Source organism: Columba livia, chromosome 2 (genome assembly GCF_036013475.1).
Source record: "Columba livia isolate bColLiv1 breed racing homer chromosome 2, bColLiv1.pat.W.v2, whole genome shotgun sequence".
NCBI lineage: Eukaryota > Metazoa > Chordata > Aves > Columbiformes > Columbidae > Columba > Columba livia.
Window position 1 is genome coordinate 28,875,992 of NC_088603.1, and position 12,811 is coordinate 28,888,802.

General features: G+C 34.2%; 1 long non-coding RNA gene across 2 annotated transcripts; it reads right to left on the minus strand.

The window, feature by feature from the left end:
* Positions 1-339: 339 nt before the first annotated feature.
* LOC110355753 (uncharacterized) lies at positions 340-8,026 on the minus strand. 2 transcript variants are annotated; one of them, XR_010470968.1, is made up of 4 exons: positions 7,954-8,026; positions 3,968-4,101; positions 811-864; positions 340-612 (listed from the first exon to the last, which is right to left on the minus strand). It is a non-coding gene; the product is annotated as an uncharacterized LOC110355753 (long non-coding RNA). The 2 variants fall into 2 exon arrangements; XR_002408617.2 differs by lacking the exon at positions 811-864.
* Between the last annotated feature and the right edge of the window lie 4,785 nt (positions 8,027-12,811).

The window sequence follows — 12,811 nt, forward strand, 5'->3', positions numbered from 1 at the left end:
TGAATTTAGTGGCTCTTTACTGTTTATTTTTAAGGACATTATAAAAGAGAATTAAAAAGTCAAGTGCCCCTTTCAAATAAAAACTAGAGATAGCAAATTTGAGTTCTTGCCCACTTAACCTCATGTTTTTCATGTTCTTTATTCTCAAGGGTCAAACAATGAAGCTTTGACTGGACTCCAGTAAAGTTATCTTTCATAAAAATTGGTTAATGACCTCATCAACACATTATCTCCAGAGGTATATTTGTTTCATGGTGACTAGTTCAGTATCACTCAAAGTAATCTCAGCAACTTTAACCAGCAGATGGTCAGGAAATTTATATGAAAAATTACCCAGTCTTAATGTTGTACTTTTTTAGAATATCACAAACTGCTTTAATATTTTAGCTATGTCAGTTCAATTCATAGCAGGCAGTTACACTGAGAACCAATTCAGATCTTTGCAAATCTTCTTTCAGAAAATTAGTCAGTCCAAAAAGGGATTTCAGTAAAAGCTCGTGTGTTCCAGAACCTCAGGTCTAGCTTATATGAAGGAGCAGCTTTTGTGTCTTCTTCACTCAAGAGCAGAACTGTTGACAAATGAAGCATGGAGCTGTATTTTGCCAATTTTAGCTACAAAAAAAAAAAAAATAAAAATTTGAGGCACAGCCTTCTGTATTATGTCAATGTTTCACTACACATTTGTTAAATATTATGCCGTAAAACAAAGTAAATTTCAGTAAGGTAAGTTACTGAAAGCTTTCCAAAAAGCTAGAGAAGACATTATTAAAAACACATAAGTATTATTCTGGAATATAAATGAAATATCACCTTCCTTCTGTTGAATGAGTTCTCCCAACATTGAGGTAGAACTGTAGGCAGGTGCTGAAATTACCAAAACCTGTTTTTGGTAAAGATACTATTCCTCCAATATTGTTTATATGTATATGCTATAAACCAAATAAAAAATGGAATGACCAACCATTAAAAAGCGAATTAGTTTATTCTAAAAATGTCAGAGTAGTAAACTTTGACATTAGTGAATGAATATTTCCTCCCATATGTTTATTTTCGTCAGCATTCTGGTATGCTGGCATTCACAAACTATTTTGCTTATTATGTGATCACAGACTCCCAGTGAATATGCTTCCATCAAAGTGGCACTGCCTGGATTTATTCCAGATTCAGTAGTTCAGCAGAGAAACAGGCCCTACAGGGGCCCTGAGTATGGCTGCAGCTAAGTGCCAAGCCTTTGCCCAAAGGATATTGAAGTGTGATTTGGATACAGTTTCCTCATGAACTTGGAAGAAATTAGACGTATGATTGACTTAGTGGGTTTCCTGTGATCAACCATGGGATTCTTCTTCATTTTATTTCCTAAATCTTTGGTGTAAATAACATAGGGCCAGCTTCAACCTGTGATTTTGCAGACAAATTTTGAAGCTTGATTTCTAATGTCAAAATGAAGCCTCACAGCATGAAAAGATAGGTTCATTTCAGGTTCACATTTTTATTTTGAGAAACTGAAATGTTTTATTTGTACAAATAGCAACTTGGACTGTTCCTTCTTGTGCTCTTGAATGCATTTGTGTTGAATTTTTTTTAAGTTACTAATAAAATGTGTTTGAAACAAGGGTGAGTCAAAAGATCACATCTGAAAGGGCATGATAATGCTAACAGTCTATCAGGAACCCAACTACATGACAGCTCTGAAAGGAAATACAAAGCTGCCAATATTATCTGGGGAGTTAGCCAAGAAAACAGATGCCACCAAAAAAAAATATCCTCTGCTGTTTAGCATTTTGGGGTCTCATGGGTGCCGCTGAAAGACAATATGCTAGGCCTCAAACACCTCTGCTGTTGTTGAGAACAATTTTCAGCTCTTAAAGAGCTGATGCATTATATTGTGGAGGTGAATTTTGTTCAGAAGTGTTAACAGGAATTATCACAGAGGTGCTTTCAAAAATCATTTAAATATATTGCACTTGCCTAGGCAAAAAGTGTAATAGAAGAATAAGACATATAGGCAATTATCACAAATATCTGAGATTATTAACAATATAATGAAAGAACACTTGTGAGATACGAACCAGTTCAGATAAAACAAATGAGTTTCTGAGCCTGCAATACCCTCTACCCTATTTTATTTTAAAATTTCTTACAACACTATGCCTCCTACTGTCATCTTTTTTGTTGAGGGAGCTAATGGAATTTTTCCATTGGTTTTGTGTGAAGATTACTATTACGATAGCTCAGTTTCATTTGACTACACTACTTGAGAACTGCAAAGATAGTTTTAATAGGCTTTAATAATTTCTCTGTAATATTCATTCTTTCAACACAGGGATGTTCTTTGAGTTTTGGACAGATGATGAACTGAATTGACTAGAACTGGAAGCAGAGAATGAGATATCCAATATTGCCTTTCTTTGTTATATGACATAAAAACATGTTTCCAAAGCCAAATGTTCTCTGCAGACCAGATTTCCCACTGCCAAGGTGTAAGATGCTGAAAGAAGCAGTGTCATTTTGAAGGAGAGAGTCCTTTTCAACAAAATTTCTCTCAAGTCTTCTCCACCCACACAAGATTTACTCAGTAGGGTTTATTACAGTAAATTCACGTCTTAAATAATGCAACATTTTAAAATTATATGCATTCCCTGATAAATAGGCAAGATTCTGGAATGTTTATTTACTCTCAATGCATTCCTTTTTTTTCTCCAGGGAACAATGTCCTAAACATCTCAGTGACTAAAATGATAAATTCATTATTATGAGCAACAACAGGGCTTTTTTGAATCCTTATGGTTTAAAAGTGTTAGATTCAGAGACAAGAAAATCCAGAGAAGGAGAAAAAATCCTCATCCTTCATGAGATAAGGTAAATCCCAATGTTTCACAGTAATTTTCCAGTTTTTCTCTCTCTGTCATCTAAAATGACTGAAATTAAATAACGCTGAGATCAATTTCAGTAGGGAAACTCAGAAACTGAGTTTATAGATAGCAGGACAAACTGCTACAGAAAAGTAGCACATTCCACTGTGACTAGTAACTTGCACAAAATATGTTCAGTTACAGTTGAACATCAGCCAGTTACAGTTTAGCTCTCTTCATTATATTGGTGGCTTTCTCTTTCTCATTCCATTCTCTTTATGTTGAAAGAAATTGTATGATTTGATGTTATTTTCTGAACTGCACAATTTTGCAGTAATGCAAAACCAAGCTCTAAGCATACATTGAGTTTAACTTACCACTGTTATACTGTTAAACCAGTGCTGGCACTACTAAAATCTCTCCTTTAGATAATGAGAAATGCAGAGTGTGGATGCAAACCCATACTGCAAGCCTGCAGGTGAGGAAGCCAGTGGTTTACTAATGTGTCTACACTGATTCGTACCATCTCATGGTGTTTCAAAACAATGTACAGCTGTGGACAGCAGATCTCGTTTCGATTCCAGTTTCACCTAGAGAGCACTGAGAGAACAGAAGATGGTACATTGGTTGAATTTTTAGATTTTTGAACTCTGGGATATATTACGTAGGCCACTTTAGGCACCTGAAAAAGTGGTGGTTTGGTTTTTTGTTGTTGGAGGTGGTTTTTTGTTTGTTTGTTTGTTTTTGTGGGTTTTTTTGTTTTTGTTTTGTTTTTTGCTTCTGAGAGATTGTCTTCCAATACGGTAATGTAATTCCAAAACCAGCATTTTATGATTCTTCCAAAAATTTCAAAATCAAACAGTTGAGTCAAGAGCATCCCTAAGAGACCACACAGAAGTCAGGACCTATGAAGAGCCATTGTGATACTGTTTGCCCATGTCAGAAGTCTCAATTTCTCTGAATGGAAAAGGGAAATGATCAAGAACAGAAGAGTAACATCTCTTTTCCTCACAGGGAGCCACCGACACAGTAAAAAAAAAAAAAAAAAAAGATAAATGATCTGCTAAAGATGTAGAACTATCTTTCATTTGGATTAAAGGGTTTCTGTTCAATACCTGATGTTGTGAAAGACTTTACGATTGCTCACATCATGCTGGAGTAGCAAACTATTCCTCCAAAATATGACAGTAGCAAAGAGGAAAGTAATAATTCATTTCTTGTCAGTGTCTTCAGGATCAGACAATCTGCTCTGTAAAGGGAAGGAAATGCTGACATGATAGCTGTAGCAAACATATTAACCACACTTTGGAATTTTAGGTGAAAAAATAACTTCCTCCAATTTTTATTTTGAAACACAGGAGTTCCATGACTTTAAAAGCTAGCTTAGCATAATTTATCTTGACTTTGTGATTCACATTAAAATTATAGCTCAGAATAGCATTTGCTATACCTATAATGATTCTGCTGACTGTCTCAGGTAATGAAAAGGTCAGGTGTGGAAAACACTCTTGACCATATTATGGATTTGGATATACATGTGTTGTCAACTGTATTACCAAACATTTAGAAAACTGGGAATAAAAATGTTTCCCGCACGACCATTTCAAATGCAAAGTGTTCAAGGTAATCTGAGTATTAACTTTCCAAATATACGTATTACAGTGCCTTTCTTAATGTTTTAACCTTCTTAATACATTAATTTCTATTGCTAAATAAAATCATAACACTAAAGGAGGAATATTCAACATGTTTTATGTTTTCTCAGCCTTCATCCTGGCTGGGAAACAGCATAAAGTCTAGGTTTCTTATGGTTTTCCTTCTCTAGTGAATAGGAGGGAAATGTTCGCTCAGTTTTGATGGACACTGAGACCTTTTTAATAGAATGGTTTGTCAAAGAGTGTGCAAGGGAAGATGAAATAAACAAACAAACAAACAAAACCCAAACAAACAAAATAAACAAACAAAAATAGCAACAGCAGCAACAACAAAAAAAGACAAAATCAAACAACAACAACAGAAATAACAAGAGTATGAGCAAAGAAAGGATTTGCAAATCTTGGAATGGGCATGGGATCAGTGCTTAGCATTGCCTAGACTCTGCTTGGAAGAAGCACTGAGCCCTACAGTTAGTTGAAATGAGCAGAACTGAGAGAGGTAAAGTTAGTGAGGATAGGAAAATTGACCAGGGTGTGGAATTTTATTTAAGTAAATAAATAAATATTTATCTAGGAGTGCAGAATCTAAGGAGAAAGTTACTGTTTAAGAGTGTGGTTTAACAGTGTCTTTGAAGAAGCATTGCTCTCCTGAGCTAGACTGTATATATATTTAGAAAATCATGGTATTTTAATATTCTCTGAGATCGAAGAAAACAGACTGGCTTATTTCAAGTTTTGGAGTGTTAGAAAAGTGTCTATGACCAACATGAGAAAACAGTTTCTTCCTGCTTTTCTATGTTCAAAACATATTCAAATGTAAAAATCCAATAATTTAATTGCAATAACAAACTCACTGATGTGTGTTTATCTTTCTTTTACACACAGGGATTTACTAAAAATCACCTTATGGAAAAGCAGTTCTATGTGCTAAAATCCAAACTCAATGGAGCACTACACATAAAAGTTATTAAAATCAAATGGTTCCTTTAAACTTTAAATTCAAACTCAGAGCACCAGCTAATCCAAAAAGAAATTAAGTGAAATGCCCCTCTAGGAAATGGTAAAATTAACACACTCAGGAAGGAAGTTTAATCACAAAACAAGCTAAGAACAAAGAAATTCCTTGGAAAATACGTATTTTCACAGTATGTACACATACATGTGTGCACATATCCAAACATTACATACTCAAATTGCTTAATTACTACAAAAAAGTATACTTCTAAAAATCATGTGAGTATCTTCTAGCATCTTCTTTTAGTTGACTTGTCTAAATTCAAAGACAAATAGCTTCTTATAACTTTTTGATATTTTCTCAGTGTACAAAATATAAATGTCAAACCTTTAACAGAGCAATCATATTACCAACACATGATTCTGATTTATGTTTTCTAAGTCCAAGGTCATGTGTTAGGAAAAAACATCCTGCCTCTGACAACATTTGTAGATCCTACACTCAATCAAAGACACTTTGGTAATTCATATGACATGATGATTAGCCCATATTTTCTCCATAAAACTTGTGAGTTAATTAAAACTTCACAATGTTCATTATTGCTCTTGAAGAGAACTAAACAACAGGTGGATTTTATTTAATAGAAATTGTTCAATACAGATAAGCGAGGATATTTTTATAAAATACTTTATAGACTTTCTGACCATCTGTGGACAGCAGCCATGTGTGTTTTAAACAGCTGTGAAAACTAGGCTATATACCAACAGATTTTAGATTTCTGTAAATATGACTAGACCTACCACTGGTGTTTCTGACTTAGGTAGCTATCAGCTACATATCCTTTATATCTAGTTCTTCACCTGAGAGCTTATTTGCATTTCTTAGGAAAATCAGATGGCTCAAAGAACTATATCCCTCCCTCTACTAACCATTTTTTTCTCTTATTTCCTTAGTCTATGATAGGTCTAGCAGCATTACTTTTTGCAATTATGCTATTATTCAGTATGAGTGGGCACCCCTCAAAATGCAAGCCTCACTCCAGCAATACAGAGTGGGATGCATATATATTTTCTCTCCCTCAAATCTGTGTATTTAATAAACCAATCTAATTATATTGCTTTATGAAGAAACTACATCTTAATTCTCCTAAACCAGTTTTTACCTTTCATATACAGTTATATAAAAACATTATTCTAGAAATTTTACCAATGAGTAAAAGAATTGGGTGAATTTAAAGACTGATACCTTGTCTATTCAAGGTAACTTGTTAAATGCCAGTAGTTGTGGAGTCCTACATAGTACATTTAATGTATCCAATAAAATCAGTTCTGTACAACATGTTATTGAGTAATTAGTGTTTAAACCAGAAGTTCTACCTCTTATTAGCCATGTTGATGCTCAGATTGCATAAGCTAATGGGTTGCTTAAGGAGCCACAAATACCATAATCACAAATTTTACAGTTTTATGTAGGATATTATGAAAAAAATTGCCTCATTGTCTTCAACATGAAACAAGATTACTTTTCCCTAAGCAATGTAGTTGAAAGTACATAAAATCAAGTATATGAAATCGTTGGTTCCCTAACGCCACTGTTCTCAGTAGAGATAATTGTTTCATTCTGTTCATAAATTCTCTTGTTTGTTTGCATTTGTAGCTCTCCCATGGAACCTCACTCCACTGATCTAATGTAAGATGCTGGTTCAGCTCTGGTATTTCTGATTGAAATACAGTAAATTGGCGCCAGTTAAAGATGGATCCAAAATCATTATTACTGGCTTTTTCACAGAGATCAGTCAAGATCCAACAGGATTTCAGTAATTTATTTGCTCCCTGATGATGTTTTAATACTCTCTCACCCTTTCAGAAGGCTTGTCTGATTTCTCGTTATGTTGTAAATGAAATGCCCTATGTTTTTTTCTACCTACATATATTTATTTCTTCTTAAAAGTTAGAACTCATTAATTTTAAGGAAAGCTATGAATACAAATTGGAATAATCCATCACTAATTGTTATTTTTTTCTATTATGGCTATATATAAGAAACCCCAAAGATATCACTGTCCTGAATAGAAAGAATGAAAAGGTACAACAGCACAGTGAGCAGAAAGAACTTGGAACTTGTTACTTGTAGAATTAGGATTACCACACATTCATCTAGCAAATGTATGGTCATCATGTGCCCTAGAAACAGGAGCAACTCTTACTTTGTAATCAGTTAACTGTATGTATTTATTTTTTAACATCTGTCCTGGTTTAACCCCACCTGGCAACTAAACATCACACAGTCACTCGCTTACTCCCCCCTCCCATCAGGATGGGGGTAAAAGAATTGGAAGGGTAAAACTCATGAGTTGAGATAAAACCAGTTTAGTAATTGAAATATATTATTATTAGTAATAATAATAATAGTAATAGTAATGAAAAGGAAAATAACAGAGATAAATAAAATCCAAGAAAAACAAGTAATACAAATGAAAACAATTACTCACCACCAAACGATTGATGCCCAGCCAGTCCTGAGCAGTGACCTCCCAGCTAACTTTCCCCTAGTTTATTGCTGATCATGACATCATAGAGTATGGAATATCCCCTTGGTCATTTGGGGTCAGCTGTCCCAGCTGTGTCTCCTCCTAGTTTTTTGTGCATCCCCAACCTAATCGCTGGTGAGGCAGTGTACGAAGCAGAAAAGGCCTTGAGTCTGTGTAAGCACTGCTCAATAATAACTAAAACACCCCTGTGCTATCAATACTGTTTCCAGTACAAATCTGAAAAATAGCCCCAGACTAGCTACTATGAAGGAAATTAACCCTACCCCAGCCAAAACCAGCACACCACCAGAGTGATTAATATTCATTAATTACTTGAACTCATTCTTCTTTGGATGACTACTAACAAAAATATATATACCAGCTACTCAGAATTTTGAAGACCACCTATAATTTCAGTTATTTCTTTCTACACAACTGCTGTATTTTTCATGCCCCCCTTATAAGAATTTTGTAGTAGAAAAGGACTTATTCGCTTTCACCAGGCCTTGTTTTCGCAAATATTTCAGAAGCTTGACAAATAATCCCATTTGCCTTTTTGTGATCAAGCTGTCACCAAAATAATCATAATTATTATTATTTTTTAATTTATTTATTGAATCAGTTGAACTGATCACAGCTTATGCTAACTTGTCTATATCAAAACCACTTTTTTTTCTACAACAACGAGTCTCCTCAGTAATCTCCTGCTATGCTGGGGTCATATCAGTTTCAGTAAACTTCACCTTTTTACTGTGTTAGAAGATACACATATCAAATTTTTGACCTTTGAGATCAGTCGATTTTGAAAAAATGCTTTTATTTTCATTGCCTTTGTGTCACAAGGAATTGCTCAGCCCATTTGTGTCATAATGGAATAAAATGGTCATAGTATTCCCTTCTCTGATATTCCTCTTCATTCTTATTCCGGTGAGAGAGAAAAAACAAAAAAAGAATAAAAATATTTTGGAACATGCATAGAAAACAATTTTAACAATAAATGGTTAGTTTTCACATCTCTTTTCTAGATAAATTGCATTTGGCTTGGTAATACAGATTAAAAATCAGTAAAACCTGTTTGGCCAAGTTCTACAGACTAGTAAAGACTTGTTTTTTGCCACAATAAACAGCAATACAATACTTCATTAGTTTATGGTAGCTCGCACGTTTCTTTATGTTACTGTGTCTTCTGACTTGCTTTCTTACAAAAAATTACAGTTTCTCTCACTATAAGATTCATACAATTTTATATTTGTAGATTTTAGTGTGCCAAGGATGTTCTTATCCCTGCGTCGCTTTCCATAACTTCATTTGTATTAATTCAATATAGTTGTTTTTACCTTTGTTCGTTTCACATTTGATAAATAGTGATATACACCCAAACGGCAGGGCTCATCATTCAAAAATATAGCTGTTGAGAAAGGCTTTATCAAAGTCAAGTATCTAGTCCAATGTATCATAAGCGTAAGCATTTGTGATTTTTCTTATGAATTTTCTAGTGGTACTCTGTGACACAGAGCAGTCTACCGTATGTAAGTACAGGAAGTGCTTTCCTAGTCACTGTTATTTCATCAAGTTTGCCATGAGACATCCAGTTTTTGCTGTTGAATGAGATGTGCAAATCTGGCTGAATTTCTGAACAAAATGTTCCTTGAATTACTCAAAAGAAGAGTCTACCTTAATATGAAAAAGGACAAATGTTGAACTCATTGAATGATATCCAACAGTTTGCTGTGGTTTTGCTGTTACAGTTTTTTGTTTGTTTGTTTGTTTGTTTGTTTTTGTTTTTGTTTGCTGCTATTAATTAGAATCCAATATTTATCAAGATCAAAGTTCTAACAGGATAAAATATCTCTACAAAAGCTGAATGAGCTATGCTTGTTTGGATGAAATCAAAATGTCAAATTTCATTTAAATTGTTGGGTTTGGGTTTGGTTTGGTTTAGTTTGTTGCTTTTTGGTGTTGTTCATTTTAGTTTTGTTTAAAATATCTTGATTTTTTTTTCTCAATTAAGGAAAATAATATTGTTTGACTTTGTTTTAATTTTTCTATTGGTATGTAACTTTACCCCCAATCATTTGAACAGCTTTATTTTCAGTTTCTTCATCTTCTTTACCTAAATTTAGGTGGTTACTCTCTGTAATGAAACTTAAAGTTCTAATATAGAGAGCTTACAATACTTTGTTGCTTAGATGATAGTCCTTCGCTTGCTGGATATTCATGTGAGATTTCATCACAGCTCACTTTTTTGGTTTTGATTACCTCTTACATTGGCATAAAGACTAAAGGTTCTCCAGCTTTCCATATCTGTCTTCATTCGTTTGCTCTTGATATTTATTTTATATATTTTTCTCAAATCCAAAGTAGAATCACCTTATAAACTTGAAAAATAAATATTAAAAACAGATTAAAAAAAACACAACTAACTACCAGAATTTTTAATAAACCGAACTGTAGTAGAGTCTAGTAATCTCACACAGTCTTTCTACTGGAAAAGGTAAAGGAGGTTTTATTAAACTCCCCTGAGAAAGGCTGTGACATGCAGTCAAGAAGTATGAGTAGCTCCATTAGTGACTGATCCTCTTAAATATGAGTATAGTATACTCCAGGTTTCTTTTCTATACAGCGCCATCTTTAGAGTAATATATCATCTCAGCAGCATCTTGGGATGATGTATTACTCATATATATCATCAGCCTGAACAGTGTTTCACATGATTTATAAGCCTAGTAAATCATTAGAGTGAGGCACACTCATGATGTATTATTTGAAGATAGTGCCATATGGGTAAAAAGGTTTAAAAGCATAGTCAACAGAAAAAAAAAAAAAAAAAAGCATAAGGCACAAACAAATCTATACTGTGCAGAAGGCAGCTGTCCTGGGCTTGCACAAGAATGTTAATTCTAAATGAGCTCCATCAATGACATAGACTACTGTTCCTCATCTCTCATGACTCAATCTGAACACCACCATGTAATGAGGATCTGTACAGGTAATACTTCTAAATAAGGCAGATACGCAGGAGAAGACTCCTAAATGGAATAACAGGCAATGGAGTCCTGGCTCTTACCCTTACTAAAACAGGTGTAGGCAGATGTGGACTTATGCATCTTAAATACCCACCTGCAAGAGAGGAAAGAGGGAACATGTTTGTGTGTACACAGATGTAGGTGGTTAGGAGTGTGTGAAGAAAGTAATAATGAGCAGGTTTCTGTTGATTTCTAAGATAGTTCTGGGTCATTATTTTAAACTGCAGCAGAATCCGCACACTAAACATTTTTTCACTCCTCCTTGTGGTTACATGAACAGGCCAAAGCCTTTTAGTTCATAGCTCAATATAAGAGTTTGTGAAAAAAAAAATGGTCATAAAAACTAGGAAAAATAGAAGTAACTGTAATAATACATTGTATAGCCTTTTATTTCTTGCTATTGTAAATTACTTCCTGCCCTACAGTAGGCAGACAATACAGATCTAGTTCTCTTACCAAAAAATGCTGAAAAAGAAAGAAAAATGAGGAAACTTGGTTTTGACTAATGCTAACATTTTACTTACACTTGAAGGTAGCCATTTCTGTATACACAGAAATGCCCTATTGTGTGTTTCACAACTTTTCTAAATAAAATACACTATCTAATTATATTCTGTGGAAATACATATTTCTGACATGACTATTTCCTTGCTAATCCTACAGATTTTGTTTCAGATCACCTAAGGGCCTTGAAGTTTCTTGCAAGTAGCTTGTTGCAGCTCTAAGAACAATCCTGCATTGTATAAAGATGGTAGATAATAGCAAGAAAATTCTTCATGCACACGTATCTTAAACTTCTCAATGAGGTTCTGTGCAATATTTCTGCAGCAAGACAATAATTAAAGGCAAAAAAGATAAAGTTCAAATGTTTGCAATGTCAAAAAACACCAATAGGATAAGATCCAAAAGTTTATGGGAGGGAAATTTCTAGTTCAGCAAAAGATAATCACAAAACCAACTTTCCTTGAGACATCCAGCTGCAGGGCTCACATTTGTAACACATAAGCACACCAAAAGAAATCCAGCCTTTTTTTTCTTGGTTGTTAAGGTTCTGAGAAGAGAAGCTGCCTTTTTAGTTTTGCTTGTATTCTGGAAACAGATTAATTTTCTGGGATGATCTTTATCTTTTATTCTAAAACCTCCTTCTTCCTTCTTCTCAAGGAACACTTCAGATGCCAACATTTAGATTCAGAGAATATTTGACAAGGTGGAGAATAAGAACAGAGAAAAAGTTTAGGTGCCTGGAAATTTATGTACAGTAATCTTAACTGCATTATTAACAGAATTTTTCTGTAATAATTAGATAATACAGAGTATAAAGTTTAGTATCATTGTAACTGGACTAACCATAACTTTTTGTATTTTTTATTAGAATGTTAAAATAGGTAATAGAAATTTCTCATTCAAAGCTTAACTGTGTGAAGTATCTGATTTCTCCAAGACATATTCAGTTAGGTCAGAATAACCAACAGCAAAATATAACTTGGTTAAATGCCTGTGCTGCAGGATCCAGGGATTATAAGAAGCCATTGGCTAAGCATGAGTCAAACTATCTCACAGTGTTGTGAAAGGGCAGACATTACACTGTGATATGTAAAGGTATTTGTAGCTCTTTAAAAGCACAGTTTTCAGGTTTGGGCATAAAAGTCTAGGATCCTAAGCCTCTAGATTGAAAGCAAGAGCCAATGGATCTTTGCCAGCATACATTTCATGACAAGCATACCACACTTACTGAAAATATAACATATAGCTGATCTGCGGGTAAACAATGTAGTGAGCATTGTGTAGCAGTA